At 41.6% G+C, this 21,207-nt stretch overlaps 2 protein-coding genes across 3 annotated transcripts in view; both read left to right on the top strand.

The window, feature by feature from the left end:
- Positions 1-21,207, top strand: part of LOC143365574 (uncharacterized) — a 79,537-nt gene that overhangs the window by 14,726 nt on the left and 43,604 nt on the right. The window lies entirely within an intron of this gene.
- The window catches only part of LOC143365580 (uncharacterized), a 45,128-nt gene that overhangs the window by 15,941 nt on the left and 7,980 nt on the right, over positions 1-21,207 (top strand). The window lies entirely within an intron of this gene.

Raw genomic sequence — 21,207 nt, 5'->3', positions numbered from 1 at the left:
AATGAGTCCCTCGGAGGAAAATAATTGGTGTCGTTCGTTGACCCCACTCTCTCGCGAGAGTTCTCGCGTTTCTTCTTCGCGCGGACGCTTTGTTTGCGGCTCGCGATTCGATTCGATTCGATTCGGCGGCTCTGCTCGAACTATTTCATCGTTGCAGCCCTTTCCGTCCTTTTATTTTTGCTCCTCGATCAGCTGTTTACTCTGACGGTGTCCACGGTGTCGCGTACTCGTTCAGGAACAGTGTGTTTGTACAGTCTGTCTTCCTGGAACGGATATCCTTTGGAAAGCTTAAAAAATCATGTTTGTCTGACCAATTTCCGTCGTTAGCGTTTGTACTATTTTCTTGGACAACGTCACTAGCTATTTCATATTTAAAAGTACGTATAATAAATGTATATAACATACTGAAATATAAGGAAATATCTTTTTACGGGGCTTGTCGAAATGACGGGTTCTAAATTTTTTAATTCACAGTTATTGCGATTGTAAAGATGTATTTGGAGGAAATTGATTGAACACATTTATTCCTTGGAACATATATTGTGGTAAAAGCTGCTAAAAGTCTGACTAAATATATTATTTCCACAAAATAATCCATAATAACCACTTTTAGTGCTACGTAAACCTCGTGTTAAATATAATTCAAAAATCGGTGATAAGCAAACAGGTTGACTGCCGTGTCGCCGATATATGGGTGACGGTTATTGTTTGTCTATATATAAATATCAATTTGCATACTAATACATTCATTGTACCGGTTGAGAGATATAAATGCCTCGAGACCTTTCCCATTTTGTCTACACGAAATCGAATTTACTCGTGCCACACTTGAAAGTTCAGCAATCTATGAAGCACAGTCATTTAGCACTGTGGGAATTGTTTTAAATTATAGCTTAGTCATTTGTAGCGGTGCCTTAGCGGAAAACTCGTGTATGTGTACGACAACAGGTGCGAATGTGTTAATGTCGATGAGTTCCGCCTTTCATTGCCGTGTTTTTCGGGGATGCTTATTGGAAACGAGAGAAGCTTGTGCAAAGGGTGAAGGCTAGAGAAAGGAGTATAGGAAGCGTACTCGAAGCTAGAAGTTTTCCAATTGTCGATCGATCGGTTTGTTCTTTTTCTCTGGACCAATGGGCTCTCGGTTCCTCTCCTCGAGGCCTCTCGAAGTCTTCTTCGCCTCTTCTTCAGGTTCGATCCTCGCCTCGTGCTCGCGGAGAGGAACGGAGCAGTCCGCTCGGCCGGCTCCGGCGAGTGTCGTTCGCGCTCGAGCAGTGCTAAGAATACCGCGGCCAGCCATATTTGGCAATGAGACCGCGTGGCCGTGCCGCGCCGATCGCGGGTACACGAAAGGGAAACCGCTCCTCTTTTTCGAGGGAAATCGGTAGAAAAATCGGTAGAAAAATCGGGAACCACCGATCGAACTCTGACCTACCAGGAAACGCGCCATTTCGAGTCCAAATTCTTCAAACAGTCTCAACGCATTCTATGAGATTTGTTCTTAACGATTTCAACACCAGGTTTAATTTCCAAATTTGTATCTACTCTGTTTGTAATATATACCTAAAGAAATAAATTTGTTGAATAATTCCTCACGGATGCATAAATCTCAATAATTACGAATTAAAAATATTAACTAGTCTTGAATCGCTAATAACTCGGTAAATAATGGTAGTAGCGAGTTTGGTGTTATGATATATATTGTTAGAAACCGTCTATATTACAGTGATATCACTTCAATATTTACTTTTTTCCGCATTAATGCTTTAACATATGACGTTGCAACGATCATATATTAAAAGAGGGACTTCAATACGTATTCCAGATTTTTCAAAAATTTTTTGGAAGCCTAGAACAGTAACAATAGTAGTCTTGAACATTGACGACCCAGGTTAACCCTACGAACAGTTAAATAGCCTGATGAATCAATATTGTACCACCAATGGTACATGCCATTCGAATACAGTAGGATCTCGATTATCCGAAATTCTGATGTCTGAATTTTTTAGAGCCAGGTAGGCAATTGTTCCTTTAATGATTTTAAGAAGTTGAAAATAGTGTATCAATGTTCTCCAAATATTCGTCTACTGTTCTAAATTACAGAGCTAATGTTTTTATCAGAAATGGATGCGATCCACAGTTCGGTAACAATTTTCCACATACGTGTGCGACTGGCAGTCTATTTGGAGAATGACTATGGTCACCGGTGGTATCGAAAGGGTTTACGCTAAAAGCGCACCCTTTCACGACGCAACAGTTGCCGTTTCGCTAATGGGCGCGCTTCTTAGAGCTGTTTTTCTGCGAGACGCGAGCTTGCATCGAGGAAGAGATGCTTGGGAACGACGTGGCGCATGTCTGGGCCTTGTTACTCGTTTCTTGCGTGGAATAGCTAACACGTTGCCGCGCTTCGTCTTGGGACGAGATGTTCCTCTTGCAGTTGTTGGAGATCTTGTATAGTACGTGGCGTTCCTCGAGCCGAGGACTTGACGGCTGATTAAAATGATAATCTAATGGATTACAAATTTTACCTTGCCGCTACTCTTGTCCGACCTGTTCCACCATTTTTCCTGAACCTTGCAACAATTACATTTTTGCGGAACTGGGCGGACTGGACTTGACTTTTTCAGTCTGGTTTCATCAAGTTTTTCGTAGACTGCAATGTGAAAATTTTCTTCATTCATTGTAAGAAGTAGGAGTCGAATATCCATTTTTCAAAAATTATGTACAGTCTAAAATAACATATCAACATCCTTGAATTGTTAAGGTCTCTTCACTGTTTTTTACCAACACATTTTTTCCATAAATGTATAAAATCCGCAAATGTACTCACCAATCGTTCTACAAAACAAAGTATGCTGGTCAATTTCAGTCGTACGTTTAGTATTAACACTGTCACCTCTGGTTAAAATGATCGTTGCCAGATTTGTTATTTCACAATTATTGAAATTATAAAGATGCTTTCACACGAAATGATTGAATCAATATCTTTAATGGAGCACATATTAGGGTAAAAACCGCACAAAGTTTGTCATTTGTGTAAGCCAGTACGGTAAGGGACCCAATTACTGTTGGGGTACCAATTACTGCACCTATATTAATTATACTCATTTTTAAAGCATAATGAATATTATAAAAGTATACATATGCCGTATATACGTACTAACTGATTTTAATGAAAAAAATTTAATATCTGTTATGCTTAAGTAATTGGTACCCCCTACAGTAATTGGGTCCGTTACCCTGTGTACTTTTACGGTTCATGAACGCGCAAGACTGAACGTTACAAATTCAACGATGAATTTCTTCCGACAACTTTTGAATTAAAGCGGGCTCAATAAATTAGAATTTGCGTAATTCTGCGTTTCGATCTCGAGGCTCAGATGTTTATCGTGTCTGGAGTCCTCCGTCATTCGCAACGCAAAAGGTACGATCTGAATGCGCTGTAAAGGGGCGCCAGGCCACCGTGAACAGCCCAAGGTCTCCCGTGAACCGAACCCATGACAAGGCCAGCCACGTTCACTCCCCCAAAACGTGGGGGCAAACACGGAGCCAACCCAAGCGAGGTTTTTCCAGGCGTGTGTATCGGTGAATTTTTCTGTGCAACTTTTGCTCGCTTTTGCTCGTTCGTTAACAACGGTGCGCAGGGGTCCACGTCGTCGTCGCACCGCTCGGTTACAGCGTCACAGGTTCGCCGGCGACGATACCGGCGCTTGGACGCCAATTAGGCGGTAATTAATTGATCGTCGGGAACAGCCAACGAGGTTATTAGGGTCAGCGAGCGGCGGTCGACGCACGATCCCCGAGAGAGCGTGTTTCATAAGCGTCCCGATGTGTCTGGACGACTCGCGAAAAAGGTTCTTCACGCCTTTTTGTTGCCGCGAATGATCGACGCATCGTTCCTGCAACAGTTCCCTTTTCCGAGTTGTCGTTCTTTTATGTTAATTGACCCTCCGTGGTCTAAAGGAGTTTCTCCTCCCTTTTATCTCGGAATTTGTAACAACGTGGCGCAATTTAGTAGCTTATCTAGGACGGCCCAGACAAGATTACGGTAAAAAGATGGACTTTTTAAATATTATTTAAACACAGAACTTTTTCTGAGATCTTTTTACATGACTATATTCCCCGATCGAAAACACACACATTTAAAAAAAATGATTATGCTAGACCCTCTAGTTCCCGAGACATTATCAAAAATAGGGTTTTCATCACCAACTTTGAGGGTTATTTCAGCCCCTAGATTTGGATCATTGCAGATAAAAAGAATACGTGTCAAATAGTTTCCCACAAACTATATACTGTATAATTAAAATCAGCGTGCTACACTTGGGCGATGTCCCTTGTAAGACTCGCCTCCCCACTCTTCTTTCCCCTTCTACCACGCTATTCCCCCACGCTTCCGCCACGGCGCGGTCACGTGACGCGTTCCGTCTGTGTCGTGCATGTGTCACAATGTCACGCGACTAATCCGGTACTGGCAGAGAGAGGGTAACCGTACTCCCCTGAATTCGAGTCAGTTCCCCTGACCCGGCGACTCTGCTCGGAATCGACATCGCCCTACTTCAGAAAACAGTTCTTACAATATTGTAACGATTCAAGACGTTCGAAACGCGTTACCAAGAAGCTCACCATGTTCGAAGGTACAGTCACAGAAAATGAATGGTATACTTCAACTGGAATCAGTAGAATCGCCTCTGTCTGCGGCAGACATTGCTACGGAGATCCTTCAAGATTTAATTACGCGTGACCGTTCACGATGTCCGATGAGGCTCTTATTAATTATCGCGTTCTTACCCCAAGCCTCCAGAATGGTTAATGAACTCGACATGCAAAGAGAACCGGATTTGGCAATTTTCCTCAATTTATTCGTTATTATAACTGAATTCGAGGCTGTTCATTGCGTGTATCCAAAAAAGGGTTCGCCCAGGGCCATATAAGCCCAGTTCCGAGGATTCCATCCGATGAGGTTTTTATTAATTATTGCGACAAAAATGATCAGCTCAAGATGCTTCTTATTCGAGCGACGAAAATGTTTCATGCACATTTCAGGACTTTATATTCGCTATATAAAGAGATCCAGATTTGGCTCGGTGTATTGGCCGCTATAGTTGAATTTTGAGCTGGCTCGATGCGCGAATCCAAAAAAGGATTCGCCCAGGACCATATAAGTTCAGTTCCTCGGACTCCCCGGCTGTTCGTATGACGCGAACTTGTGTTGCAACGCGCCGATACCCGGGAACGTTGTTTCCGTACCGTTCTGGATGTAATGCGAGCGAGTAACGCGTGTTTTCATCGAGCGATTTGCATACAATGCGACCGGTGCACCGATGGAACGGTTTTCCGGCCCGCTTTGGGCTTAAACCGAGTCGCTTTCCGCGGCTGAATTAATCTCTGCGAGCTTGCGCGTTCAGCTGGCGTATCTATAGATCGGGGGCTGACTGCATTCCACCGAATTCCTTCGTGTTCCTCCGTTCGCTTCTTTCTTTCTTAACCTACATATATAAAAGCCCGGAAAACTACTCTGTACAGTAGCACGGAACCTTGGAATCAATACCGAATACCTCGCAACGCTCCTTGCAATTCGTTGCTGCAATGCTCGTGTCCAAATTCTAGTCTCATGGATTGAAAATCACACGAATGAAAATGGAAGTCACAAGCCAATAATTTCGATCTATCGAACTAAAGTTTATTAAAATCCGTTAGACGTCGTCAAATTAAAACAACAATCGCTGTGAATCTTTCTTGAATTCTCAGTTGCCATCTCCATTCATCCTTAGTGCTCACGCTAGTCAAAGGTAAGCAAGTACGGTAAATTGACAAATAATGCTTTCAATTTTCCCAAACTTTTTTAAGTTTGAAAACGGCTAAAGAATCATTTCTATGAAGTACTTATCAATCTTCAAATGTAAGGTGGTTGTGTACGCATAAAAAATTTTGAAACGAGACGTTTGAATGTTTAAAATTGGCTGCCGCACGGTACATAAATATAATGAAAATAATTATTTGAATAAAAAGAAATTTTTAAAATACCGTGTTTTTAAGGCGGACTAAAAAGTAAAAAATAATTTCCCTCTGTCGGCAGAATTTGTTACCCTGGTTTTGTATCTAGCGATTATAGACCCTCGGCGTTTTACCTGCCTAACAGAATCTGACCCTAGAGGGTAATTATGTTTTACTTTTTAGTCGGTCTTAAAAACGTGGTATAATAACACTAAACCTACCACGGCCGGTTAAATTGACCTTTTCAAACTTCCGCGTACAATTTCGTACATACAACATGATCACATCGCTATTTACCTTTACGACTTTTCTTAAAGTATGTATACAATGTATTTTTCAGTACTTATTTCTCGTTTTATTTTTCTTCCAAGAAATATATGTAGCCTGTGTACATTGCACAAAGTTATTTAGCTTTGGGTCTTCTGGTTTTATTATATTAATTCTTTAATTCGAGTCTTGTGGTTTTATTGTGTTAATTCTTTAATTCGAGCCTTCTGGTTTTATTGTGTTAATTCTTTAATTCTTGTGTTCTGTTCAGAAAATTGGGAAGTTTATTTTTCGAGAAACAAATTTGATTAAAGTTCACAGCAAGCTATCCAATGATCAGAGACACGTATAATGATTGTCTACAGTGCTGCTAAATACACATTTCTAGTTTTCAAACATCAATACTTCATACAAAAATTACAAGGTTTCAGTTGTAGCTAGATTTTCATTTAAAAATCGATTGACAACAAAGCGAGCTATAAAAACTTGGTAAAAATTGAAGCGGGATTCTTAAAATGAGCCCAATTGTACGTTTCGGGTTCGAGTTCTGCGCAGTCAAAATCGGTTGGGAAAAAAAAAATCTGGCACGAATTACAGACTTTAACCCTTTGCACTCGAAGCTATTTTACCTCCAAAACAAAACATTTCTTCCGACCTGGAAGATTGCCCTTTTATATATATTTCATGTTATACATACAAAAATGGTGCAACTTACTCATACAATACCAAAGTGTTTAGTTATTTATTAACCCTTTGCACTCGAGTGGTGACTCTGAAGCACCACTAGAAATTATTGTGGCATTATTTCAAAGAAATTACAAAAAATATTACAAAATATTTGTTACATTACAAAATTTGTATTTAATAGATTACTAAACGTTTAAATATTATATATAGAAATCGGATCGGTTTCGTGCGAATAACATGAAAATATTGCAAGACGGAAGAAAAATTTAGTTTTAGATTGAAAATAGCGCCGAGTGCAAAGGGTTAAATACAAACAAATTTAATAATGTAAAAAATATTTTGAATAATGACACAGCAATTTTTAGTGGTGCCTTACAGTCACCGTTCGAGCGGTACGGGTTAAGGGTAGGTAGTATTGCACAATCCTTTGCAGGTAAAGCGTCGTGGGTCAAAGTGGAGGTGTTCCCTATCAATAGTCGATCGCGAAATTCGTTGTTAGTCATCGGTCGTTCGGGTTCGCGGCTCTCGGCTAGGTCCCGCGCGATAAATCTTCGATAACCGTTGCGTAAACCCGTGCATTCACCCACGACCCACGCGCGCGCACCGCAACGACTCGTTACGTTACGCTTGCGAAACGCGTACAATTGCACGTGCCTGCATTTTCGAATCGATCCCCATCCCGAACCCCGTCGAGCGAGAGAGAGAGAGAGAGAGAGAGAGAGAGAGAGAGAGAGAGAGAGAGAGAGAGAGAGAGAGAGAGAGAGAGAGAGAGAGAGAGAGAGAGAGAGGGGCCCGTTACATCCGGTTCGGTTTGTGCACGCGATTACATCTGCAATCAAGGCGGCGCGCGGCGTGTCGTTCGAAGGTGAATTAATCTCCGCCTGGAGTCCTTCCCGGTTATTAGCCTCCCTTCTCGCGCCGGTTTCTCAATGCTCGCGTTGTCCGGCCGATTTTTCGGTCCGATTTCGAGCCACGTCCACCCGTCAGTCCAAGGAATTCGATCGTGATTGCCTGCATACGCGCGGCTCTCCGACGCGCGAGCACAGGGATCGCTCGTTCCTCGAGAGAAAAGTCTCCTTTCCCATCGGCCACCTTAAAAAGATGATTTATCCCCGACGGTAAATCATCGTTTACGATTCCGGTCTGCCTCGGAGAAATTCTCCTCGCAGGCGAGTTTTCGCTGCGAACCGTCGAACACCGTTCGCATACTCGGCGAGATCCTCTTTTCCGCGCTTTGGTACCTTCGGACCTTGTATCGACTCCTTCTCGCTCATTACAGTCGCAGTTTCACTCTGTCCTCTTTTATTTAACGCTGGACTTACCAGTGTCTGTCAAATGACCGGTACCAAATTATTTATTTTAAAATTATTGATATAGGCTCATTTCCTGGGTAATGAATAAACCTCCTAATGCAAGTTAATTCAGGTTCGAGTGAACTGCTTTCCTCTTGATTTCCAGAAGATAGTTGACATGTTATTTACAATTATAACTGAATCTCGAGTCGGACACTTGAATTCTACTTAGGTCTGGGAGTGCGAACAAAAAGGTTTTTCTCACGGTAAATAAATTTGCCAAGGGGCTCTAAGAGGATTTCGATTTCTTTCGATGGTAGATTATTTATTGATGTTGCGAATTCGTCCGATGCCACGCGGCACGTAATTAATTCGTAGGCACGACTCGCGTCCCCGTGACTCTAATGCGGCCCGTATGCATTAGGCGTCGCCGGAATGCAGTAATCCCTGTCCCAGATTGCGAATTAGATTCCGTAGAAAATTGTGTCGGTTTCCATTTCACGAATCGCTCGAGGAGCTAGTTTCCGCCCTGAGATTCCTGTCATTAGTGGCTGCCTTCGCGTAGATTATACCTCTCAACGAGCGACTTCCTCGTAGACTGTTTCAGAGATCCGGAGCGGTCTGTTAAAGGATTCTGGAGGATCTACGAGGTGGGCTTGTGAATGATTGCTAAAGGATCTCCGGATTTTCCGCGAGTTACATTGGAGATCTATGGGGCTCTCTTCTTTCAATCCTCAAAGTGTATTGATGAATCCTAGACATCCTGACTGTCCAATGATTGCTGTTAATGAAACATTAGGCTCTGATGATTTTACGAAAACATTTCACAAATACTACAAAATATGTTCACCCTTGGAGAATGCTTTTAGTGGTTTTATGGGAACCATGGCTGGATCCATGCGCGAATCCTTACGCCTTTTGTGTGCACGAATTTTTCACTATATTTTTCAATCTGTTTCTTTGAGATCCACGTTGATCTTAGTGGACCTAAACTAATAGCTAATAATTTGAACTGGCTACTGAAAAATTAGAAATTTTTGTAACTCTGGGCTAGTGAATGTTTGTAGCTCTGGGTTAAAATGGACCTATGTTCTGCCCATGTGCAAGGATTAAAGTGCAGTAAAATTCTACTGAAGTGTTTATTGAGTCCTCGCAGTCTTTTCAGTTTTAGTGGAACACCGGTGTGTCTCCTATTAGTCCTTTGAGGGCTACTCGAAGGCTTACCAAGCCCTCGAGTACTCTCTTCTAGGATCACTTCTGGGATCCTCGAATGATCTTTGAATGAATCTACTGATGAGTATTGTACTGTTCTTTTAGTCCTTGGAAGCTCCTTGGAGGACCTGTAGATGACCTGCACGTTAGCGTATCCTCTAAGGAGCCTCTAGACTCAACTAGAAGGCTTGCCAGGTCCTCCAGGACCCTGTCCAAGCCACGCACACTCCAACAGACGTTCAAAGAGCGCAACTTCAGCACACTTTCGACAAAAGGAGGAGCTCAACCTACAAAAGAAGAACTGTTTCGCGTTCCACCTTGAGCCAGCCAGCGCCTATCCAAAGCTGTCCTACGTAAACGACCGACTTTCCAAGGCGGGGTACTCTTTTTTATCCTCGTGCGTCGTTAAAGCGTCATCAGCAGCTCGATGATAAACGACGAGCGAGAAGAGACCGGGTCTCTGCGAGACCGTCTAATATCCGAACACACACACCCACGTGGGATTAATTAACGACCGCCACGACCTCGTTGCCTCTCAATTAGGTAAACTCGAAAGAGGTGGCGCCTCGGGCAACCAAGAAGGAAATCATAAATTCGGGATTCCTCGAATTCCTCGGCCCACTCGGTTCAAACAGGGATCGTCTCCACTCTCCTGACTACTAACAATCGTTTATACACAAACTTTCCGTTAAAACAGAAATTTTCCGAGGATCCCCAGTTCCGTTTCCTCGACTTAAAACGCATTCCTAAGTCGCGAGTGCATTAGGCTACTTATCGCGTCGTGTCGTGCGACCGGAACACAAGAAGAATGCCACTAACTGATAATTTCACGAAGATGTAGGAACTTGTGGCAGGCTCGATAAGAAACGTCGGTTTATTTGCTGCACCTAAGCACAATTTGAGTTCGATAGCTCTGTTTGATCGGCGATAAGGACGATCTGAAAGCCGACCGGAGTTGTCCTGCTTGAGCAGACAACAGCTGGGACTTGGAAAACGAGAGTCCGTCAGGCCGAATCAGCTTCCGCAAATATTGAAAAAGTTCGCTTTTAATAAACCCATCCGTTGGAGCTTCGTCGCGGTCGCGAGACTTCTGGAAAAGTAATCTATCCTGCCAATAATCTTTTCGCGTACCCTCTGGTCGTATTTCCATGACTCTACAAAAGAAATTTATTTGTTCCGAAAAAGGAATTTGCTGGCAGATCTACAGCTTAGTTCTGAATCATGTCCTTTGCGGGAACCCGTTCCAAAGTGTTTATTAAAAAATAACTGAAAGTGAAAATTAACTAGAATCGAATAGAAACTTGACCAGAATTTAATAGAAAATTGAACATAATTCCGAACAAAATTCAGTACAAAATTGACCAGAATTTCATAAAAAATTGACCAAAACTTAATACAAAAGTGAACAGAACTGAGAACAAAATTGAACATAATTCAGAACAAAATTGAACAGAATTCAGTACAACATTGACAACAATTTCATACAAAATGGACGAGAATTTCACACACACACTAACAGAATATGCATAGGAACCAATGTCAGTGTTCGAAAATAGATTTTCTCGAACTAGATTTTCTTGCACTACTAAATTCCCCGACGTGTTCTTTTAATAATAATTCCGCCCGGTTCGACGCAATAACGTCGCAACATCCTCAGACATTGCCCGAGCAAAAAGCACTATTATTTTCAATATCATCGCTCTAATTTTTCGTTGACATGATTAGCGGACACCGTGGGGACACTTTCAGGAAATTTCCCAGCAGTTTCGACTGCAGTCGACGCGGTCGTCGCTTGCGCGTCGGTAAAAGTGCAAATTTGCATAAAGTCCCGCAGCCCGTTTATAGACCGGCGATAAAACTTTATTCCAAGCAAACTTTCTCCGGCGAGGTCCCGCGATCGATGGATCGTTTTCGAAGCTAATCCGGCGAAGAGTACTCGAGCGATCGATCCGAACGTACGAGGGGATCGGTTTTCCAGGAGCGTTTTGCGCTGGTCGCGTGTCGCGTCGCTAGAATTCCGCGACCGGATCATCTATTTGTGCGACTATATTCGGGACGCGTGTATATTACAAGCGAGCCCGTATATCATGGGCGAAGGTTCGCGAGGCGACACGCGTTAAGAAACCGAACGGCATAGCGATCGTTTACCACGGGTGACTTAGAACGCGATCGACGATCGCCTAACCCACATACCGGAACGTCTAATCACGCGAGCTAATTGCCCAGCGAATGCAGAAAAGAACAACGATACGGAGACCTACTTCGGTTTGCCGATCGGCGGAAGTGACGCCGATTCGACGAAGGAGTCCATCGATGACTTGCCAAGTTTAAGTATGTTACATTAAAACAATCGATTTTTTAACGACAGTCTTGTTGCACCGAATTTTTATCATTTTTGGATGAATGCTTGAAAATGATAAATGTATATTTAGCTGCACTGTAGGCGATCGATACGATCTATTCATCACGTGGTTAAGAAACACATTTTCGTACTCTCTGAATCTAGTAGTTTGATCACTATACTGCGGATTTGATGCATTCATGGCAATAGGTGCAATTTAAAGCAAGAGACGGATTAAAATAATTTAAGAGCAGGGAACAAGAAGATTTCTATTTTGGTTCATTGCAATCGATGCAAAAAATTTGTATTTTGCCTACAAATTCGCAGACTATTGATCATTAGCTGTATAATAAAAAGAAAGAGGATAAAGAATTCTTTTGAACACAACGAACAATAATAACCATCGCACGTTTTCACTCCTTGTACAACACAAATAAAATATACTGAATAAAAGAAAGAACTTACACCTTACCCATCGCACAAAATTAATAATGTTAACACGATCGCTATCACCATTTGTTTTGCTGCTTATCTTCACTGTCAATGTTTTACCCAATGCGACACACCTCGTTTACTAATAAAACAATTTAACAGAAGAAAGACACGAATTCTCTGAATATTGTTACTACGTCTTTAACACTAGGTTTACGGAGCACTAAAAGTGACTATTTTACATTACGTTATAAAATAAACAAGAATGTGCTGCCCAAATTTTTAGCCATTTTTTTTTAATAACAAACCCAAAGAAATGTTGAATAATTTCTCATGGATGTATCTTTAGAGTCTTAACAATTGTAAATTAAAAATATTAGAACCCGCCATTTTGACGGGTCCCGTAAATCTAGTGTTAAATAGCAAAGTGTATAAGATTAATTTGTTTATCTTTAAGTAAATTACAAAATTGTGAACGTCACATGTGTCATGGCAATAGAGATCATGAAAACTGAAAAAGAACAAGGATCCTCTGCAATACGGTAAAGAATAATAATAATAAGTACAGAATACTTGTACCGTATAAATTGAATACACAGAATAAATCACGATTGAACCGAAGCCAGTAGGAAAGAAAAATTGGGGGACTAAAGTCAGCACTAATAAATCGGAATGGAATTATTCGGATTGAATACCGATTCTCTCGTTTTTCTCTCGTCGAACTGTGAGCCCTCCCCCCCCCCTCGTTTTCAGGAAAGCAATCAGTTCCTGGCACGTGAACGGCGTGTCTCTTTTATCATCCTCCTCTTCTTTTTTTTACGAGGGAATCGCGTGCTCTTTCTCGCCGATTGAATCGTGCTCGTGCACGCGCGCGAGCGCGCACGTATTCGTTCGTCGAAGCATAACCGAACGGTGACGCAACAGTTGCATTATGTAATTCGCGAATCACGACCGAGACCATGCCAGCCGGGGATTTTATCGGGGATGAGGAATGATCGAGACCCCGGGAACGCGATACAATTATCAAGCGATGGGAGACACGTAACGATCTATTCGTGGATGTTTGCAGAATTCGCGAATTGGTCCATTTTCCCCCGAAAAAGATGCTCCAAAGTTTTTCCACTTTTTGACACGCTGATGACCTGCTGGATTACAACCCTCGAAAATCATATAACACACCGAAGTAAAATTATTTTGGTACAATCGAAACTGAAATGTTCAAAGTGATCAGTAGACTGCGGGTCTTTATGCAAAATAAAAATTTCCTGCATCAATTGTTCGGCATCAAAAGTTCATTCTTCACTGATTTTAATAGACCGAAAATGATGCATCGACATCTTTACATTCTTTTAATCTTCCCACTATTTTAAATTGCGTCTATTCAATTTTGTCGTGTATAAGTATGAGAACTATTAAAATTATAAATGTTAGAAATATTAAAATATATAAATATTAGAACTATTAAAAATATAAATATTAGAAATATTAAATATATAAATATTAGAAATATTAACCCTTTGCACTCGAAGCTATTTTTACTCCAAAACGAAACATTTCTACCGACCTAGAATATTCTCCTTCTATGTATTTTTTTGTTCATGTTATGCATACGAAAATGGTGCGATTTACTCGTGCAATACTGAAATGTTTAGTAATTTATTAAACACAAACAAATTTAATAATGTCAAAAATATTTTGAATAATGATACAGCATTTTTTAGTGGCGCCTTATAGTCGCCATTCGAGTGCTAAGGGTTAAATATTAGAAATATTAAAATAGATAAATATTATAACTATTAAATATATAAATATTATAACTATTAAATATGTAAATATAAGAAATATTAGAATATGTAAATATCAGAAATGTTAGGAAACCTGGGACCAAAGAAACAGAAAATGGAGGAAGCTAATAAATTACTGCGTCTCTGTGAGGTAACAGGTTCGGAATCGTTTCACGTTCGATTTCTTGTCGGAATATTCGATTGTTCAGCCCGGCCCTCTTTCGCCCGACAAAGGGTTTTCTTCTCTTTGTGCTCGGAATGTTTCCTTTCTGGTGGTTTCCTGTCTTCGAGTTTTTTTTCTGTCGTTCTAAGGTCTTCTCTCTCTCTCTCTCTCTCTCTCTCTCTCTCTCTCTCTCTCTCTCTCTCTCTCTCTGTCTCTGTCTTATACGAAGCTGAAGAGAGAAGAAGAGTACGCTGGTCCCGGCGTCTATTCTCATTCCGGTCCGTCGTCGTTCATGACCAGCTGCTCTTGTTGCCGGACAAAGTTAGCCGGCTAATCCCCTATTAATCGAAGCAAATGTCCTGACCTCGCGATCTACTTGCCGCTCGTTATTATTACTCCCGAGGGATTTCAAGACCGCGGGTACGTCCCACGGGTGCGCGAAACGAGTTGGGGATACTCGAACATTCTACGCTTCCACGGCGTTGGAGATCCTTAGGCAAGGCAACACACGCGCTTCTTCTTCCTACTTCCGCGTTACGATATCTTCTATTCCTGGCGGAAATTCCAGCGCGACAACGTGTCCCCCGTTTCCTCGTAGACCCGCGATGCCATTACTTATCAGCACCCCGAGGATCTTCGCGTATTTATAGCGAGCAACGCTGAATAGAATCCAGCGACGAGAGCTGGCTTTTTATCGGGACGCTCTTCTCCCCGTTTATTTCGGCGAGATTCCTCGAGATTTTAATAATGTTCTTCTTTGTGGGGAATCTTAGAATGGAACGAGCCGGTCGGTTTCCCGATTTTATACTGTGCGCCAGGTCTGTGTCATTCTCGAGAGAAATAGTGCCGTAGCTCCCACTACGATCGACTTGAGGAGTGTAATTACTGAATTAATATATTCGAGGTTCATTTTTAGGCGTTTTATGTTCGTTAGGTTGGACCGAAAACGACTTCTGCGAGGTTTGTCAGAGCTGCAAAAAATTAAAGAGGTAACCCATAGGAATCACTAGACTCATAAAAATTGTCTGCGACAGTTGTAAGGAACGGGGGGTAAATAAAATTGTCACTCCTCCTCCAATTCCTTCAATAGGCTGGAGACGACATATTAATATAAAATTAAAAAGAAAGTCCGCGAGAGATTAATTACATTTAACACTAAACCTACCGACACTTCTTGTATACTTATTTCTACCGTGCGTGATCAGAATGATCGGTCCTTAAAAAAAGTTATTGTTAATATAATTAAACGTGGATAATAGTCATTTTGTTGCTGAAGGAATTAGTAGATGAACAACTTCCATCAAATGGCGATAAAAATTTATTTTCATATAATTTCAATTATACAAAAAATATTGCGATGCTCTCTCCTCGATTTACAAAATTGTACTATGTCGTCTACCTTTGCGGTTTGGGTGTATGTATTTGCCATGAAACGTGTGTTACTTGATAGCATCTTATTCAATAGGGCGGCTCATTTATTATATTTAAATATGGTCAAATTGACCGGTAGCAGTAGGTAGGACAGGCTACATATATTTCTTGGAAAAAAAAAAATAAAACGAGAAATAAATACTGAAAAATACATTGTATACATACTTTAAGAAAATTCGTAAAGATAAATAGCGATGTGATCATGTGTATGTACGAAATTGTACGCAGAAGTTTGAAAAGGTCAATTTGACCGGCCGTGGTAGGTTTAGTGTTAAAAATAGAAATCTAAATTCTTGTATATTAGCTATATCAATCAATCCGTGGTCCTCACAATCAATCAGTAGTAACTTTATTTTAGATCGAATTCTTGTAACCGCCAAATTGAAGTTTCGATAATTATCTATAAGATGGAGTAAACACACAGGAACTGATGGACATTATTTTCGGCAGTGTATCCATTGTTTTTAATCGATCAACAAAAGCAAGAAGGAAGGGTTACGAATTAATTTGTGGATCTAATAAAATACACAGTCCACTAATCACCATTTTCAATTTACCCAATTTCGTCGTCGATCGCGCAATCCCCACGGTCCAATAGTTCCGCCTGCGATTAACCGATTCCAATATCCGCGAAACAAAACGTCGATGGGTTCCCCCCTCGATTCCCATAAAAATGTAAATCCGCGGCGAGTATCTCTCGACTCTGGACGAAAAGCGTTAAATCGTTTTTACTTGAATTATGCTCGAGCGAGCATCGAGGCTCGAGAAATTACCGAGTTAACAGGTTCCGAGCGGAAAGCCAGCCTCTGAAAGAAAGAAAGAACGAACGAAAGAAAGAAAGGAAGAAAAAAAAAGAAAGAAAGGAAGGAAGAGCAGAAGCAGAAAGGCCGTAGCAAGCAGGGATGAGCAGGAAGAACGGATCGTCGATGAGAAAAGGAAAGAAACGTCGTGGAAAATGAAGGGAACGAAGAGAAAGAGATAGAGAGGGATGGAGGCAGAGAAGAAAAGAAAGGCAACGAGAGTCACTCCTCTGCCGTCCAGAAATATATTTTGGCTCGGGTTCTTCTTCCGTTGGTTGGCGAGCCTCGCTGCCGGAAAACTCAAAGCGCCTACCTTCGTGGAATAATTAAATCGGCCCGCAAAGAGAGGGGGAGGGGGGAGTGACTAAGGAACCCTCCGGAGAATTTGCAAAAAGGCCAAACAAAACGGCACGCATATTCGCGCACGCATCGCGGGCCGAACTCACGCGAAATTTATTCGACTCTCTCGGCGCTCCCTCTTTCCGAGCTGTTCCTCGCCATTCCGCTCGTATTTTCCTCATGGCCCGAGTCTGCCTCGTCTTTTCCAATCCGACACGCTACTCCCCTCGTATTTCCTTCGTACGCTCTCTCTTTTTCCCTGCTTTTTCAGAGCACAGAAGTATTTTCTTTCTAGGATAGCCCTAAATTCAGCCGCGGCTAGGTCCTGCTTCACCGCGATCTGTTTATCTACTGGATCCTGCTCTGTTTCTTAATTCCGACCCTTCTGGGCTACATGTCTCTTTCAGTCTCGCTTCTTCCGAGATTTTACGGCGCTTTCTGGATTTAGATTGTCTTGGTTAGCTCGGAACTATTTGTTTACTTTTGGTTTGTTGATCCCTAGAAAGTGTAGATCCTGTTGTATGCAATTTATATCGACTGCCCGACTGTACGATGTGGAAGCAGACTCCTGACAACAATTTCTCGTAGATTCTTTGACCCTTAAAAAGGAAGTTTATGAATGACTTTATTGTTGTATTCAATTTAAATTCACCTCGGATTGGATAATGTTGAGGCAGACTCCTGACGAAGATTCCAAATGGAATCGTTAGATACGAACACGAACCATTTGTTTGTGAGTCTGACCAATGGACAAGCGATTCTACTGCGCCTCCAGGCTTCTCGAATTTTCCCCACGCTTTCGTATAGTGCAGTGAGCGTTTTCTCCGTTTGCGGGTCGGGCAATTTGACTCGGCCGAGGCCCGTATGACACATCTTTCGTTCTAATCGTCGCGTGGGAGTCAGACGCGGAAATTACGGTCACAGAGGAGACACGTCGCGTCCCGCGAATTAAATCTCATCGCGTTGTCGTCGACGAGGAGGCTCGAGAGTACCGAACGTTCGAAGGAGACGCGAGAGAGGAAGGAGGTGCATATAGCTTGACCCACTGACACGAGGGTATAGCTTGACCTAGGCGTCGAACAAAAAGAGCCGCAGACAATAGGGAATTTCAATGGCCTCGGAAGTCATCGCGCGCGCGGGGCGGTCCTCGTCTCTTTGTCCCCGGTGAAATCCAACGCGCACCGATGAACGCCTCGAAAATCTTCCTACTTTTCAACCGAGAAGACCCGCGTCTAGCTTTTTCGCGTCAGGTACGCGGTATCTATGCTTCGACCTCGCGTAATTGCGATCCCCTATTCTCTTGTCTCGGTTCGCGCAATCATGGTAACAGTTCAGAAAAGACTGTGGAATACAGTGAATTCTCGATATATGTCAACAACAGGGACCAAAAATAACAGTTATTCTAACATTTTCTACGATGAAAATCATTAAAAAGTTGATTATTATTGAAATTTAAGATAATCTACACAAAACATAAAGAAAAAAATTGGAACAACAGAATGATTAAAAAATATCGATTTTTATACTTTTTGGTTACAAATAACAGTTATTAGTGTGCAAAAAAATGGATCCTCCTCGATAACTGTTATCGATGAAGAAAAACTGTTTCGATTGCTCAAAACAGTTATCGATGAGAGAAGTTCATTTCGATCACTCGTAACACTTATCAATGAGAGAAGTTCATAGTAATTGTTGACGAGAAAATTAATTTCAGTTGCTTATTTAACCCTTTGCATTCGAAGTTATTTTAACTCCAAAACGAAACATTTCTTCCGACCTAAAATATTTCCCTTCTATATATTTTTGTTTCATATTGTATATACGAAAATGGTGGAATTTACTCGTACCGTACTGAAATATTTAGTAATTTATTAAATACTAACAATTTTAATAATGTAAAAAATATTTTGAATAATGACATCGCAATTTTTAGTGACGCCTTATAGTCGCCATTCGAGTGCTAAGGGTTAACTACTGAGTTGTCTACTCTTTTCGGATGGAGCAAGCCTGAGAAATTCATTGAGAAGGTTTCGTACAACAAGACGCATCAACAGACCACAAGAACAATACAAAATCTAAAAAAAATTTTTCAAAATTTTTTCAATTGGGAAAATCAGAAATATAGACTCCCGTATTTATTAAAACTAGCGTGCACAATTCACGTTGTGCCCGCAACTCAGGTTAGCGTTGAAAGAACCTTTTCTGCTCTAAAATTAACGTTAGATGATTTGCGGTGTAATATTTCAGGAAAAAATGAGGGAAAACTCGTGTATGTCACATTAAATTTTGATTGTAGCAATTAATTTCATGAATAAAAAATTCATTAAATAATTGATTGCCTACCATTTGAAAGTTGTACTATTTAATAATAAATATTTAACATCTTATTTAATAATAAGAAATGTCTATTTATTATTTCATACAGTCCACTATCACTCTCTACCTGTCTCTATCGCAATCTCTGTACCGCATTCCTCTCGCTATAGTTCCAAATAAAATGAATTTCTCTCATAGATAACTGCTATAAGCGACCGAAATAAATTTCTCTTAACGATAACATTTACCAAGAAGAGAAAACATTTTCGGTTACTTATAATCCTTATTTGTATCCAATACGCTTTGTTGTTCCATGACTTTTTTTTTGGTTATAACAGCTACATGGTCCCTGGTCAACAACATGGGTCTTGCCAGCGTCGTGTATCGTCCAGGAGACACACCCGAGGCGTGTTATGTTTGCACTCCTCGGCGTCCGAGGCCTCTCGAGTTTCGTGGCCCTTCACGGGGTATACCCCGCGGTAGTGGAGATAATTCCGCGACATCACTGTATTGCGTAAACTGTCGCCCCGAAACAATTCCCGAGCCCGTCGAGACTCATTCCCGAATAGAAACGCGAACGTCGTCTGCTGAAAATAACGTCGAAGACGTACGAATAAGGATCGCCTGCCGAAGGCCAATAATTCATGCCAATCAGGATCGTGTTTGGACAACTTCCAGCCCGAAATAACCCGGTATTGTTCGGATGAAAAATTGATCCGGCAATTTTCGGGTTCCGGCGGTCCCGTAGATGGGATCGTGACGGTTCAATAGGGAATTAGGCTTGTAACAGACTCGTTAGACGTCGAGGTTGCCCGAGTCCTTCCTTCGCAAAAATCGAGGTACGAGAGAACTGCGCGATATTTACTTCGAGTCCTTCTTTGGCTCTTGGGGAAGACTCGATTCTCGCGAGTGTTCCAATAATTTATCACGAAAGATCCTCATATTTATATTGCGCTCGATCTAGTCGACAACAGTTTCCGAAGCTTATTATTTCATTTCACAAGTTGCAATATCTTTAGCCCATAAGGTTTAGGTTTAAGTATAATCAGGAGCCGTCCAGATGCAAACGGCAGGATTAAACGAGCGATATTATACCGCCGTGGATTTATCACAGCGAAAAATCTGGTTCCGGCCACGTGGATCCACAAGGGAAGGATTAAACAAGTGGTATTATAGCAGCGAGGATTTATCACAGCGAAAAATCTGGTCCCAGCCACGAGGATCTACAAGGGCTAAACAAGTGATATTATGGTACTGAGGATTTATCACAGCGAAAAATCTGGGGGATGCTAAACTTTTGACGGGCAGTGTACGCGTCAGTCTGTATGCAAAAGAGGACCAGCGCGAACAACGGCGCCCCGTTTACCACTTTTTGCTTATTTATTAAACCGCGACTCGTTGATCGGTGTTGTCGCCGACGGCTGTCGACGTTAGTTGGACGTGCTATTTTCCACGCTTCCGGTCGCGATCGATCCATTGCCGGTTCAGAATTCGGCCAAACCGCGAGAACTGTTCCCCAAGACCATAAACAACTTCTGAGTGCAATGTCGGATACATGTCCAAATTTCGGGACCGAAATGGCACTTGTATCGTGTATAGACTTTCTTTGATCATTCCTTGATCTCCTATTATTAGCGTCGGATATAGAAGACCGTATCGACGAGACAATGCAAATTCAATAATATAACTTTGTTGCTTTGTTTGTTTTAATCGTGTTTTCAAGAAACTATGAGCGACAGATTCGCGATACTTTTCTGATTGAAACGATATCAGACGTGCGACGCAATTTGGATCTTACTCGTTTAATCCACGATAGAGTAAACCCTCGATTATCCGAACGTATGTGTTGGATAATAGAACAATTATCTAGCAACAGTGCTAGATTAAATGTTTCATCGATTTATTCAATGAACCGGTGTTGTACATCGATTGCTCTAGATAGAACTGTTTCCATGTTCGAAGGGAGTTTCCGGGCTTGTAATCGGGAGTTCTAATCGGAAAAATCTCGCAAATCTGCTAATAAGAGAATTTCATAAAAAAATCCTTCACGGTTCGAAGAACGTATGTTTCCCCATGCTGACAGCAGCGACAGCTGCGCCTCTTTGCCCGAAGATCGCGCGCCTCTGTTTTGTGCACATCGCGATAAAGA

Source organism: Halictus rubicundus, chromosome 2, assembly GCF_050948215.1.
Source record: "Halictus rubicundus isolate RS-2024b chromosome 2, iyHalRubi1_principal, whole genome shotgun sequence".
Classification (NCBI taxonomy): domain Eukaryota; kingdom Metazoa; phylum Arthropoda; class Insecta; order Hymenoptera; family Halictidae; genus Halictus; species Halictus rubicundus.
This window is presented reverse-complemented; position numbering and strand designations above follow the sequence as displayed.